The following is a 15,581-nucleotide window of genomic DNA, read 5'->3' as shown; positions in this document are numbered from 1 at the left end:
CTTGAAGGGGGCAGTATACAGCAATATTCCAGCCTTGAAGGGGGCAGTATACAGCAATATTCCAGCCTTGAAGGGGGCAGTGTACAGCAATATTCCAGCCTTGAAGGGGGCAGTGTACAGCAATATTCCAGCCTTGAAGGAGGCAGTATACAGCAATATTCCAGCCTTGAAGGGGGCAGTATACAGCAATATTCCAGCCTTGAAGGGGGCAGTATACAGCAATATTCCAGCCTTGAAGGAGGCAGTATACAGCAATATTCCAGCCTTGAAGGTGGCAGTATACAGCAATATTCCAGCCTTGAAGGAGGCAGTATACAGCAATATTCCAGCCTTGAAGGGGGCAGTATACAGCAATATTCCAGCCTTGAAGGAGGCAGTATACAGCAATATTCCAGCCTTGAAGGGGGCAGTATACAGCAATATTCCAGCCTTGAAGGGGGCAGTATACAGCAATATTCCAGCCTTGAAGGAGGCAGTATACAGCAATATTCCAGCCTTGAAGGAGGCAGTATACAGCAATATTCCAGCCTTGAAGGAGGCAGTATACAGCAATATTCCAGCCTTGAAGGGGGCAGTATACAGCAATATTCCAGCCTTGAAGGGGGCAGTATACAGCAATATTCCAGCCTTGAAGGAGGCAGTATACAGCAATATTCCAGCCTTGAAGGGGGCAGTATACAGCAATATTCCAGCCTTGAGAGAATCATCAAGGGCTTGGCGTCCCTAGTCCTGATTATTATTAAAATCAAGGTGGAAGCGCTAAACCCGGAGGATTATACAGCGCCTGGGGGGGGGATGTGGAAGGCATTCAGGCTTAATTCGGGGAACTGGAGCACAGATCCAATTCCCTAAATCAAGAGCCCCTGACCAACATCAAGGAACCTTCCTTGAGGGGCCCTAATTTGAAGGTTCTCAGTATCCATCCTGTCATTTTCCTGGCATCGCACAGTGACTGACAGTGACTGTGGCTGACTGTGACTGCCTGTGATTGACTGTGACTGTGATTGTGACTGTGATTGACTGTAACTGTGACTGCTTGTGACTGACGCCCTGTGACTGCCAGTGACTGTCTGTGACTGACTGTATAACTGTGTGGCTGACTAACCGTGTTGTTGACTGACTGAGGGAGTGACGGTGTGGCTGACTGACTGAGGGACTGACTGTGTGGCTGACTGACTGAGGAACTGTGTGGCTGACTGACTTAGGGACTGACGGTGTGGCTGACTGAGGGACTGACTGTATGGCTGACTGACTGAGGAACTGTGTGGCTGACTGACTTAGGGACTGACTGTGTGGCTGACTGACTGAGGGACTGACTGTGTGACTGACTGAATGAGGGACTGACTGTGTGGCTGACTGAGGGACTGACTGTGTGGCTGACTGAGGGACTGACTGTGTGGCTGACTGACTGAGGGACTGTGTGACTGACTGGCTTAGGGACTGACTGTGTGGCTGACTGAATGAGGGACTGACTGTGTGGCTGAGGGACTGACTGTCTGGCTTGACTGACTGAGGGACTGACTGAGGGACTGACTGTGTGGCTGACTGAAGAGAAGGGAGAGAGCCTTCTGCTTTGTTATGCTTGTATCAAGAAGCTAAATAGTACCATATAGTTGTATGTAAATAGTCTGTCTATCTGTCTGTCTGTGTGTCTGTGTGTCTGTCTGTCTGTCTGTCTGTCTGTCTGTCTGTCTGTCTGTCTGTCTGTCTCTCTCTCTCTCTCTCTCTCTCTCTCTCTCTCTCTCTCTCCCTCTCTGTCTCTGTCTGTCTGTCTCTCTCTCTCTCTCTCTCTCTCTCTCTCTCTCTCTCTCTACCCTTACTGACCGCCTGGGGGGATCACGTGACCCATAGCACAAACGGGAGAGTGTTGACAGTCTTACCAGGGTTTATAGCTAGTGCTGTCAGCCTTATACCTACCTCCTACCCTTGCCACCTCACCCCTCAAGTGCAAGTGAGTCAGGGGAGGCTGTCAGCTAGGTACCCCGGGTATGATATTGTTTGTAAATATGTGTTGTGGTGGGTAGGTTGGCATCTGGGTAGGGCCCTGTCTTCAAACTCACTTCCAAGGCTGTGGTAATGCCCACTCCTCCTCTCCTGCCTGATACCCGCACTCTGATAGCCAGTTGACGACCTCTGGCGACGGGTACAAGAGGCTGGGCACAAGGGAGTGTTTGTGTACAGTGTAATGTGTAGCTCAGAGCTGTGGTGCCCAAGATCATATACCCACACACACAGAATGCTGGGTACTGGGTATTTGTGTACAGTGTAGTGTGTAGTTCAGAGCTGTGGTGCCCAAGATCATATACCCACACACACAGAATGCTGGGTACTGGGTATTTGTGTACAGTGTAGTGTAGTTCAGAGCTGTGGTGCCCAAGATCATATACCCACACACACAGAATGCTGGGTACTGGGTATTTGTGTACAGTGTAGTGTAGTTCAGAGCTGTGGTGCCCAAGATCATATACCCACACACACAGAATACTGGGTACTGGGTATTTGCGTACAGTGTAGTGTGTAGTTCAGAGCTGTGGTGCCCAAGATAATATACCCACACAACCAGAATACTGGGTACTGGGTATTTGTGTACAGTGTAGTGTGTAGTTCAGAGCTGTGGTGCCCAAGATAATATACCCACACACACAGAATACTGGGTACTGGGTATTTGTTTACAGTGTAGTTCAGAGCTGTGGTGCCCAAGATAATATACCCACACACCCAGAATATCCTATGTAATTTAAACCAGGGTGCCTACTTACCCTAGTACCTACCTATTTTTCACCTACTTACACCTAATACCCCCTCTCACTACACCTACACTATACACTCAGCCAGTAACGTCGTCTGACGAACGATATCTACGTTAATAGACGTTGAAATAGACAGTGTGGTAGCAAGTGGTCTTGTGAGTGTGAGACTGACGGTACTGTCCAGTCTACAGCAGTTACTGGTAACACCTGTCATGGCCTCAACACCTGCTTAAAGCAGGTAAGTAATGTGTGGTTATGTAATGTGTTAATGTGTGTGGGTACGTACGTGAGTACGTACGTACTCACCTATTTAATAATGTTTATTTCTAGCAGTACAAGATACAACTTATACAGACCATAGCTCACACCTATGACATAGAAAATCCCTGGTTATATAGAGCATTTCCCCCAATTTTTTCCCCAGGATGCAACCCACACCAGTCACCTAACACCCAGGTACCTACTTACTGCTAGGTGAACAGTGATAGCAGGTATCTTAAGGTAACACGTCCTACTGTTGCCACTCGTACCGGGGATCGAACCACGGACCTTAGTGCGAGGTGAGTGCGCTACCAAACCAGCTACGGGACACCTCGCAGGGGTGGATTCACAGCTCCTGACCCCCCTGTATGTGTCTGTGTGATTGTACGATCGTTATATATATAATATATATATATATATATATATATATAAATATATATATATATATATATATATATATATATATATATATATATATATATATATATATATATATATATATATATATATATATATTTACTTAGTCACTGTGTAAACACGAACCCTCCCCTCCCCTCCCCTCCCCTCCCCCTCCATCCATCCCCCATTCATCCATCCCTTCACCCCCTCCACACGCACCCTTCCCCTTCCACTTCCTCTGGCAGAGAAACGTTCTCTACTGACACCATGAACCCGACATAACAAGCCATTGAGGCCATTACTGCTGCACTGTTAGTAAGACTGTGTGGTTGTTAGTAAGACTGTGTGGTTGTTAGTAAGACTGTGTGGTTGTTAGTAAGACTGTGTGGTTGTTAGTAAGACTGTGTGGTTGTTAGTAAGACTGTGTGGTTGTTAGTAAGACTGTGTGGTCGTTAGTAAGACTGTGTGGTTGTTAGTAATACTGTGTGGTTGTTAGTAAGACTGTGTGGTTGTTAGTAAGACTGTGTGGTTGTTAGTAAGACTGTGTGGTTGTTAGTAAGACTGTGTGGTTGTTAGTAATACTGTGTGGTTGTTAGTAATACTGTGTGGTTGTTAGTAATACTGTGTGGTTGTTAGTAAGACTGTGTAGTTGCTAGTAATACTGTGTGGTTGCTAGTAATACTGTGTGGTTGTTAGTAAGAGTGTGTGGTTGTTAGTAATACTGTGTGGTTGTTAGTAAGACTGTGTGGTTGTAAGACTGTGTGGTTGTTAGTAAGACTGTGTTGTTGTTAGTAAGACTGTGTGGTTGTTAGTAAGACTGTGTGGTTGTTAGTAAGACTGTGTGCTTGTTAGTAAGACTGTGTTGTTGTTAGTAAGACTGTGTGGTTGTTAGTAAGACTGTGTGGTTGCTAGTAAGACTGTGTGGATGTTAGTAAGAGTGTGTGGTTGTTAGTAAGACTGTGTGGTTGTAAGACTGTGTGGTTGTTAGTAAGACTGTGTGGTTGTTAGTAAGACTGTGTGGTTGTTAGTAAGACTGTGTTGCTGTTAGTAAGACTGTGTGGATGTTAGTAAGACTGTGTGGTTGTTAGTAAGACTGTGTGGTTGTTAGTAAGACTGTGTGGTTGTTAGTAAGACTGTGGTTGTTAGTAAGACTGTGTGGTTGTTAGTAAGACTGTGTGGTTGTTAGTAAGACTGTGTGGTTGTTAGTAAGACTGTGTGGTTGTTAGTAAGACTGTGTGGTTGTTAGTAAGACTGTGTGGTTGTTAGTAAGACTGTGTGGTTGTTAGTAAGATTGTGTGGATGTTAGTAAGACTGTGTGGTTGTTAGTAAGACTGTGTGGTTGTTAGTAAGACTGTGTGGTTGTTAGTAAGACTGTGGTTGTTAGTAAGACTGTGTGGTTGTTAGTAAGACTGTGTGGTTGTTAGTAAGACTGTGGTTGTTAGTAAGACTGTGTGGTTGTTAGTAAGACTGTGTGGTTGTTAGTAAGACTGTGTGGTTGTTAGTAAGACTGTGTGGTTGTTAGTAAGACTGTGTGGTTGTTAGTAAGACTGTGTGGTTGTTAGTAAGACTGTGTGGTTGTTAGTAAGACTGTGTGGTTGTTAGTAAGACTGTGTGGTTGTTAGTAAGACTGTGTGGATGTTAGTAAGACTGTGTGGTTGTTAGTAAGACTGGGTGGTTGTTAGTAAGACTGTGTGGATGTTAGTAAGACTGTGTGGTTGTTAGTAAGATTGTGTTGTTGTTAGTAAGACTGGGTGGTTGTTAGTAAGACTGGGTGGTTGTTAGTAAGACTGTGTTGTTGTTAGTAAGACTGGGTGGATGTTAGTAAGACTGTGTGGTTGTTAGTAAGACTGTGTTGTTGTTAGTAAGACTGGGTGGTTGTTAGTAAGACTGTGTGGTTGTTAGTAAGACTGTGTGGTTGTTAGTAAGACTGTGTGGTTGTTAGTAAGACTGTGTGGTTGTTAGTAAGACTGTGTGGATGTTAGTAAGACTGTGTGGTTGTTAGTAAGACTGGGTGGTTGTTAGTAAGACTGTGTGGATGTTAGTAAGACTGTGTGGTTGTTAGTAAGACTGTGTTGTTGTTAGTAAGACTGGGTGGTTGTTAGTAAGACTGGGTGGTTGTTAGTAAGACTGTGTTGTTGTTAGTAAGACTGGGTGGATGTTAGTAAGACTGTGTGGTTGTTAGTAAGACTGTGTTGTTGTTAGTAAGACTGGGTGGTTGTTAGTAAGACTGTGTGGTTGTTAGTAATACTGTGTTGTTGTTAGTAAGACTGTGTGGTTGTTAGTAAGACTGTGTTGTTGTTAGTAAGACTGTCTGGATGTTAGTAAGACTGTGTGGTTGTTAGTAAGACTGTGTGGATGTTAGTAAGACTGTGTGGTTGTTAGTAAGACTGTGTTGTTGTTAGTAAGACTGTGTGGATGTTAGTAAGACTGTGTGGTTGTTAGTAAGACTGTGTGGTTGTTAGTAAGACTGTGTGGTTGTTAGTAAGACTGTGTGGATGTTAGTAAGACTGTGTGGATGTTAGTAAGACTGTGTGGTTGTTAGTAAGACTGTGTGGTTGTAAGACTGTGTGGTTGTTAGTAAGACTGTGTGGTTGTTAGTAATACTGTGTGGTTGTTAGTAAGACTGTGTGGTTGTTAGTAAGACTGTGTGGTTGTTAGTAAGACTGTGTGGTTGTAAGACTGTGTGGTTGTTAGTAAGACTGTGTGGTTGTTAGTAATACTGTGTGGTTGTTAGTAAGACTGTGTGGTTGTATGTAAGACTGTGTGGATGTTAGTAAGACTGTGTGGTTGTAAGACTGTGTGGTTGTTAGTAAGACTGTGTGGTTGTTAGTAATACTGTGTGGTTGTTAGTAAGACTGTGTGGTTGTTAGTAAGACTGTGTTGTTGTTAGTAAGACTGTGTGGTTGTTAGTAAGACTGTGTGGTTGTTAGTAAGACTGTGTGGATGTTAGTAAGACTGTGTGGATGTTAGTAAGACTGTGTGGATGTTAGTAAGACTGTGTGGTTGTTAGTAAGACTGTGTGGATGTTAGTAAGACTGTGTGGTTGTTAGTAAGACTGTGTGGATGTTAGTAAGACTGTGTGGATGTTAGTAAGACTCTGTGGTTGTTAGTAAGACTGTGTGGTTGTTAGTAATACTGTGTGGTTGTTAGTAAGACTGTGTGGATGTTAGTAAGACTGTGTGGTTGTTAGTAATACTGTGTGGTTGTTAGTAATACTGGATGGTTGCTAGAAATACTGTGTGGATGTTAGTAAGACTGTGTGGTTGTTAGTAAGACTGTGTGGTTGTTAGTAAGACTGTGTGGTTGTTAGTAAGACTGTGTGGTTGTTAGTAAGACTGTGTGGATGTTAGTAAGACTCTGTGGTTGTTAGTAAGACTGTGTGGTTGTTAGTAATACTGTGTGGTTGTTAGTAAGACTGTGTGGATGTTAGTAAGACTGTGTGGTTGTTAGTAATACTGTGTGGTTGTTAGTAATACTGGATGGTTGCTAGAAATACTGTGTGGATGTTAGTAAGACTGTGTGGTTGTTAGTAAGACTGTGTGGTTGTTAGTAAGACTGTGTGGTTGTTAGTAAGACTGTGTGGTTGTTAGTAAGACTGTGTGGTTGTTAGTAAGACTGTGTGGATGTTAGTAAGACTGTGTAGTTGTTAGTAAGACTGTGTGGTTGTTAGTAAGACTGTGTGGTTGTTAGTAAGACTGTGTGGTTGTTAGTAAGACTGTGTGGATGTTAGTAAGACTGTGTGGTTGTTAGTAAGACTGTGTGGATGTTAGTAAGACTGTGTGGTTCTTAGTAATACTGTGTGGTTGTTAGTAATACTGTGTGGTTGTTAGTAAGACTGTGTGGTTGTTAGTAAGACTGTGTGGTTGTTAGTAAGACTGTGTGGTTGTTAGTAAGACTGTGTTGTTGTTAGTAAGACTGTGTGGTTGTTAGTAAGACTGTGTGGTTGTTAGTAAGACTGTGTGGTTGTTAGTAAGACTGTGTGGTTGTTAGTAAGACTGTGTGGTTCTTAATAATACTGCGTGGTTGTTAGTAAGACTGTGTGGTTGTTAGTAAGACTGTGTGGATGTTAGTAAGACTGTGTGGTTGTTAGTAAGGCTGTGTGGTTGTTAGTAAGACTGTGTGGTTGTTAGTAAGACTGTGTTGTTGTTAGTAAGACTGTGTGGTTGTTACAAAGACTGTGTGGTTGTTAGTAAGACTGTGTGGTTGTTAATAAGACTGTGTTGTTGTTAGTAAGACTGTGTGGATGTTAGTAAGACTGTGTGGTTGTTAGTAAGACTGTGTGGTTGTTAGTAAGACTGTGTGGTTGTTAGTAAGACTGTGTGGATGTTAGTAAGACTATGTGGATGTTAGTAAGACTGTGTGGATGTTAGAAAGACTGTGTGGTTGTTAGTAAGACTGTGTGGTTGTTATTAATACTGGATGCTTGTTAGTAAGACTGTGTGGATGTTAGTAATACTGTGTGGATGTTAGTAAGACTGTGTGGATGTAAGACTGTGTGGATGTTAGTAATACTGTGTGGATGTTAGTAAGACTGTGTGGATGTTTGTAATACTGTGTGGATGTTAGTAATACTGTGTGGATGTTAGTAATACTGTGTGGATGTTAGTAAGACTGTGTGGATGTTTAATACTGTGTGGATGTTAGTAATACTGTGTGGATGTTAGTAAGACTGTGTGGTTGTTAGTAAGACTGTGTGGATGTTAGTAAGACTGTGTGGTTGTAAGACTGTGTGGATGTTAGTAAGACTGTGTGGTTGTTAGTAAGACTGTGTGGATGTTAGTAATACTGTGTGGTTGTTAGTAAGACTGTGTGGTTGTTAGTAAGACTGTGTGGATGTTAGTAAGACTGTGTGGATGTTAGTAATACTGTGTGGATGTTAGTAAGACTGTGTGGTTGTTAGTAAGACTGTGTGGATGTTAGTAAGACTGTGTGGTTCTTAGTAATACTGTGTGGTTGTTAGTAATACTGTGTGGTTGTTAGTAAGACTGTGTGGTTGTTAGTAAGACTGTGTGGTTGTTAGTAAGACTGTGTGGTTGTTAGTAAGACTGTGTTGTTGTTAGTAAGACTGTGTGGTTGTTAGTAAGACTGTGTGGTTGTTAGTAAGACTGTGTGGTTGTTAGTAAGACTGTGTGGTTGTTAGTAAGACTGTGTGGTTCTTAATAATACTGCGTGGTTGTTAGTAAGACTGTGTGGTTGTTAGTAAGACTGTGTGGATGTTAGTAAGACTGTGTGGTTGTTAGTAAGGCTGTGTGGTTGTTAGTAAGACTGTGTGGTTGTTAGTAAGACTGTGTTGTTGTTAGTAAGACTGTGTGGTTGTTACAAAGACTGTGTGGTTGTTAGTAAGACTGTGTGGTTGTTAATAAGACTGTGTTGTTGTTAGTAAGACTGTGTGGATGTTAGTAAGACTGTGTGGTTGTTAGTAAGACTGTGTGGTTGTTAGTAAGACTGTGTGGTTGTTAGTAAGACTGTGTGGATGTTAGTAAGACTATGTGGATGTTAGTAAGACTGTGTGGATGTTAGAAAGACTGTGTGGTTGTTAGTAAGACTGTGTGGTTGTTATTAATACTGGATGCTTGTTAGTAAGACTGTGTGGATGTTAGTAATACTGTGTGGATGTTAGTAAGACTGTGTGGATGTAAGACTGTGTGGATGTTAGTAATACTGTGTGGATGTTAGTAAGACTGTGTGGATGTTTGTAATACTGTGTGGATGTTAGTAATACTGTGTGGATGTTAGTAATACTGTGTGGATGTTAGTAAGACTGTGTGGATGTTTAATACTGTGTGGATGTTAGTAATACTGTGTGGATGTTAGTAAGACTGTGTGGTTGTTAGTAAGACTGTGTGGATGTTAGTAAGACTGTGTGGTTGTAAGACTGTGTGGATGTTAGTAAGACTGTGTGGTTGTTAGTAAGACTGTGTGGATGTTAGTAATACTGTGTGGTTGTTAGTAAGACTGTGTGGTTGTTAGTAAGACTGTGTGGATGTTAGTAATACTGTGTGGATGTTAGTAATACTGTGTGGATGTTAGTAATACTGTGTGGATGTTAGTAAGACTGTGTGGATGTTAGTAATACTGTGTGGATGTTAGTAATACTGTGTGGATGTTAGTAAGACTGTGTGGATGTTAGTAATACTGTGTGGATGTTAGTAATACTGTGTGGATGTTAGTAATACTCTGTGGATGTTAGTAATACTGTGTGGATGTTAGTAAGACTGTGTGGATGTTAGTAATACTGTGTGGATGTTAGTAATAGTGTGTGGTTGTTAGTAAGACTGTGTGGTTGTTAGTAAGACTGTGTGGATGTTAGTAATACTGTGTGGTTGTTAGTAAGACTGTGTGGTTGTTAGTAAGACTGTGTGGTTGTTAGTAATACTGTGTGGATGTTAGTAAGACTGTGTGGATGTTAGTAATACTGTGTGGCTGTTAGTAAGACTGTGTGGATGTTAGTAAGACCGTGTGGTTGTTAGTAAGACTGTGTGGTTGTTAGTAAGACTGTGTGGTTGTTAGTAAGACTGTGTGGTTGTTAGTAAGACTGTGTGGTTGTTAGTAAGACTGTGTGGTTGTTAGTAAGACTGTGTGGTTGTTAGTAATACTGTGTGGTTGTTAGTAAGACTGTGTGGTTGTTAGTAATACTGTGTGGTTGTTAGTAAGACTGTGTGGATGTTAGTAATACTGTGTGGATGTTAGTAAGACTGTGTGGATGTTAGTAATACTGTGTGTATGTTAGTAATACTGTGTGGTTGTTAGTAAGACTGTGTGGTTGTTAGTAATACTGTGTGGTTGTTAGTAAGACTGTGTGGTTGTTAGTAAGACTGTGTGGTTGTTAGTAAGACTGTGTGGTTGTTAGTAATACTGTGTGGTTGTTAGTAAGACTGTGTGGTTGTTAGTAATACTGTGTGGTTGTTAGTAAGACTGTGTGGATGTTAGTAATACTGTGTGGTTGTTAGTAAGACTGTGTGGTTGTTAGTAATACTGTTTGGTTGTTAGTAAGACTGTGTGGATGTTAGTAAGACTGTGTGGATGTTAGTATGATTTCCTTATTCGGAACATAAATTGTCTAAGCAGCAAGAACTAAGCTCTGGAAAGCGTCATATAGGCAGCTATCACCACCTGCCTGACCCATAGTCAGGTCATTCCAGTTCAACCCACCCAGGTAATTTCTCAGTCCTACTGTAATAAAGTTGGTAGAATTACCGACAATATGTAAAGTATAAGGACGATAAATTAGACACATGTGCAACTCTTGGGTATCTTTATTGAGGAAACGTTTCGCCACACAATGGCTTCATCAGTCCATACATAGGAGAAACTTGAAGAACAGGAGGAGAATGGGGTAATCAGTCCCTCAACCTTGAGTCGATGTGGTCAGTCCATCAATCTTGAGTAGAATACGGCATATGAGCGGAGAAGCAGCTTATAAACCGTATGGCAGGAGAGGTGCAGCAGTCATAGGTGGTGTTACATATGTTCAATGTGGAACCATTCATCTACAAACCTGTCAGACACTGCAACTTCTTGGGATCTTAATACTTAGGAATTCTTCGCTTGCCTAATTCTTGGGCATGACCTACTTCCACATTGAACAAATGTGACACTACCTATGACTGCTACACCTCTCCTGCCATACGGTTTATAAGCTACTTCTCCGCTCATATGCCGTATTCTACTCAAGATTGATGGACTGACCACATCGACTCAAGGTTGAGGGACTGATTACCCCATTCTCCTCCTGTTCTTCAAGTTTCTCCTATGTATGGACTGATGAAGCCACTGTGTGGCGAAACGTTTCCTCAATAAAGATACCCAAGAGTTGCACATGTGTCTAATTTATCAACATGTCGGTTCTCTGAACCATTCATCTACAAAGTATAAGGACACAAGTGCAACTAATGTGGCATTTTATTGTGGCAACGTTTCGCTCTCCAGGAGCTTTATCAAGCCGTTACAAACAGTACATGGACACAGAGGGTATATATAGGCTCAGAGTGAGGTGTAATACGAGTGGTAGTAGTAGTAGTGGCATAATTTTGGAGACTGGATAGAGAAGGTCTGTTTCAGTGTTCACTCTCTGTAATGTACTTGTGTAGTATTAACAGGAGAGACTATGTGGTGGCAGGGTTTACTGTTTTCAGGAGGATTCTTGCTAAGACTTCAGAGATGGTGAAGCTGCCGTTGTTTTGTTTAATTAGAAACAGCTATTAGTGAAGATTCGAGGCACTTGCGTCTGCGGAAATTAGTTTCTTTGATCACTAATTGGGCGTCTCTGAATTTCATGAGATGATTGGTGGAATTTCGGTGTTGTACACAGGCGTTGTTTAAGTTATTGTTCCTACATGCGTAAATGTGTTCATTGAGGCGGGTGTCGCGGTTTATTGCTGTTTCACCTACGTAAATCTTGTCACAGCCTCCACAGGGTATAGTGTAAACTCCTGAGGTTGACTGGATCGTGGTGCTTGGATTGTGTCCTGGTTAGATCCTTTATCGAAGTGCTGGAAGCGATGGCGACTCTGGTGTTAGCTTGTGAAAGTACTTCAGAAACGTTCAGTACAACCAGGCTGTTGGGAAGACTTATAACTTTGTTGGGAGTGGTGTTGGTGCGTGGAGAATTTATGATCTGAAGAGCTCTTGCAATCTTTGATGGTAAAGGAAGGAAAATATAAATAAATGAAGGTTTGGAGAATGCATATACATTCCTCGTCAAGAAACTCAGGACCAAAAATTCGGTATTATGCTCTCAGAAAAAATCCGAGGATGCCTCTTTTGGTCTTGGTTTCTCGAAACCAGCCAAGCGGAAGTCAGGGACAGAGTCAGGACCTTGGTATTATGCTCTCATTAGGATCGAAACCAGCCAAGCGGAAGTCAGGGACAGAGTCTTGGTTGCCATTAATAGGGGAATTCTATGATATATTTAAACTAAGTGATTTGTGATCACTCGTCAAGTTCATCATTAACCTTAAGAATTAGTGATTCCTTGTTGGCAAGAACCAAGTCCAGCAGATTATTTCCTCTAGTTGGTTCTGTCACAACCGGTTTTAAAACAATACTGAATCGTATCATTAGACCCTGGGGTATACCACAGCCTGGGGTATACCACAGCCTGGGGTATACCACACCCTGGGGTATACCACACCCTGGGGTACACCTGGGGTATACCACACCCTGGGGTACACAACACCCTGGGGTATACCACACCCTGGGGTATACCACACCCTGGGGTATACCACACCCTGGGGTATACCACACCCTGGGGTATACCACACCCTGGGGTATACCACAGCCTGGGGTATACCACACCCTGGGGTATACCACAGCCTGGGGTATACCACACCCTGGGGTATACCACACCCTGGGGTATACCACAGCCTGGGGTATACCACACCCTGGGGTACACCAGACCCTGGGGTATACCACACCCTGGGGTACACCAGACCCTGGGGTATACCACACCCTGGGGTACACCAGACCCTGGGGTATACCACACCCTGGGGTACACCAGACCCTGGGGTACACCAGACCCTGGGGTACACCAGACCCTGGGGTACACCACACCCTGGGGTACACCAGACCCTGGGGTATACCAGACCCAGGGGTACACAAGGCCCTGGGGTATACCACACCCTGGGGTACACCACACCCTGGGGTACACCACACCCTTGGGTACACCAGACCCTGGGGTACACCAGACCCTGGGGTACACCACACCCTGGGGTACACCACACCCTGGGGTACACCACACCCTGGAGTACACCAGATCCTGGGGTATACCAGACCCTGGGGTACACAAGGCCCTGGGGTATACCACACCCTGGGGTACACCACACCCTGGGGTACACCACACCCTTGGGTACACCAGACCCTGGGGTACACCAGACCCTGGGGTACACCACACCCTGGGGTACACCAGACCCTGGGGTACACCACACTCTGGGGTACACCAGACCCTGGGGTATACCACACCCTGGGGTTACCTGGATACCTGGAGGTTATTCCGGGGATCAACACCCCCGCGGCCCGGTCCATGACCAGGCCTCCCGATGGATCAGGGCCTGATCAACTAGGCTGTTACTGCTGGCCGCACGCAGTCCGACGTACGAGCCACAGCCCGGCTGATCCGGCACTGACTTTAGGTATCTGTCCAGCTCTCTCTTGAAGGCAGCCAGGGGTTTATTGGCAATTCCCCTAATGCTTGATGGGAGGCTGTTGAACAGTTTTGGGCTCCGGACACTTATGGTGTTTTCTCTTAGTGTACCAATGGCGCCCCTACTTTTTATTGGCGGCATTTTGCATCGCCTGCCCAGTCTTTTACTTTCGTAGGGAGTGATTTCTGTGTGCAGATTTGGGACCATTCCTTCCAAGATTTTCCAAGTGTAGATTATGATATATCTCTCTCTGCTGCGCTCCAGGGAGTACAAGTCAAGTGCTTCCAAGCGTTCCCAGTAGTTAAGGTGCTTGACAGAACTTATACGTGCAGTAAAGGATCTCTGTACACTCTCTAGATCTGCGATTTCACCTGCTTTGTATGGAGATGTTAATGTACAGCAGTATTCCAGCCAAGAGAGAACAAGTGATTTGAAAAGGATCATCATGGGCTTGGGGTTGTATTGTACGCTGGGATGTGCACGCCTCGGTGGCGGAGGAAGGGAAGGTTGTTGTTGTTGCTGTTGTTACACAAGGCCCTGGGGTATACCACACCCTGGGGTATACAACACCCTGGGGTACACCACACCCTGGGGTACACCACACCCTGGGGTACACCACACCCTGGGGTACACCACACCCTGGTGTACACCACACCCTGGTGTACACCACACCCTGGTGTACACCACACCCTGGGGTACACCACACCCTGGGGTACACCACACCCTGGGGTATACCACACCCTGGGGTACACCACACCCTGGGGTACACCACACCCTGGGGTACACCACACCCTGGGGTACACCACACCCTGGGGTACACCACACCCTGGGGTACACCACACCCTGGGGTATACCACACCCTGGGGTACACCACACCCTGGGGTACACCACACCCTGGGGTACACCACACCCTGGTGTACACCAAACCCTGGGGTATACCAGACCCTGGGGTATACCACACCCTGGGGTACACCACACCCTGGGGTACACCACACCCTGGGGTACACCACGCCCAGGTGTACACCACACCCTGAGGTACACCAGACCCTGGGGTATACCACACCCTGGTGTACCACACCCTGGGGTACACCACACCCTGGGGTACACCACACCCTGGGGTACACCACACCCTGGTGTACACCACACCCTGGGGTACACCAGACCCTGGGGTATACCACACCCTGGGGTACACCACACCCTGGGGTACACCACACCCTGGGGTACACCACACCCTGGGGTACACAAGGCCCTGGGGTATACCACACCCTGGGGTACACCACACCCTGGGGTACACCACACCCTGGGGTACACCACACCCTGGGGTACACCACACCCAGGTGTACACCACACCCTGGGGTACACCAGACCCTGGGGTATACCACACCCTGGGGTACACCACACCCTGGGGTACACCACACCCTGGGGTACACCACACCCTGGTGTACACCACACCCTGGGGTACACCAGACCCTGGGTTATACCACACCCTGGGGTACACCACACCCTGGGGTACACCACACCCTGGGGTACACAAGGCCCTGGGGTATACCACACCCTGGGGTACACCACACCCTGGGGTACACCACACCCTGGGGTACACCACACCCTGGGGTACACCACACCCTGGGGTACACCACACCCTGGGGTACACCAGACCCTGGGGTATACCACACCCTGGGGTACACCACACCCTGGGGTACACCACACCCTGGGGTACACCACACCCTGGTGTACACCACACCCTGGGGTACACCAGACCCTGGGTTATACCACACCCTGGGGTACACCACACCCTGGGGTACACCACACCCTGGGGTACACCACACCCTGGGGTACACAAGGCCCTGGGGTATACCACACCCTGGGGTACACCACACCCTGGGGTACACCACACCCTGGGGTACACCACACCCCGGTGTACACCACACCCTGGGGTACACCAGACCCTGGGGTATACCACACCCTGGGGTACACCACACCCTGGGGTACACCACACCCTGGGGTACACCACACCCTGGTGTACACCACA

General features: G+C 45.5%; 1 long non-coding RNA gene across 1 annotated transcript in view; it reads left to right on the top strand.

The window, feature by feature from the left end:
• The first annotated feature begins 2,052 nt into the window (after window positions 1-2,052).
• The window catches only part of LOC138851100 (uncharacterized), a 47,009-nt gene continuing 33,480 nt past the window's right edge, over window positions 2,053-15,581 (top strand). Inside the window, exons 1-2 of the long non-coding RNA XR_011390975.1 lie at window positions 2,053-2,407; window positions 2,832-2,988. This is a non-coding gene — a long non-coding RNA (uncharacterized lncRNA). The remainder of the gene's footprint in view (window positions 2,408-2,831; window positions 2,989-15,581) is intronic.

The sequence above is a fragment of the Cherax quadricarinatus genome, chromosome 100 (genome assembly GCF_038502225.1).
Source record: "Cherax quadricarinatus isolate ZL_2023a chromosome 100, ASM3850222v1, whole genome shotgun sequence".
Classification (NCBI taxonomy): Eukaryota; Metazoa; Arthropoda; class Malacostraca; order Decapoda; family Parastacidae; genus Cherax; species Cherax quadricarinatus.
Note: the sequence above shows the minus strand (reverse complement) of the source record. Positions and strands in the feature narration are given on the sequence as shown.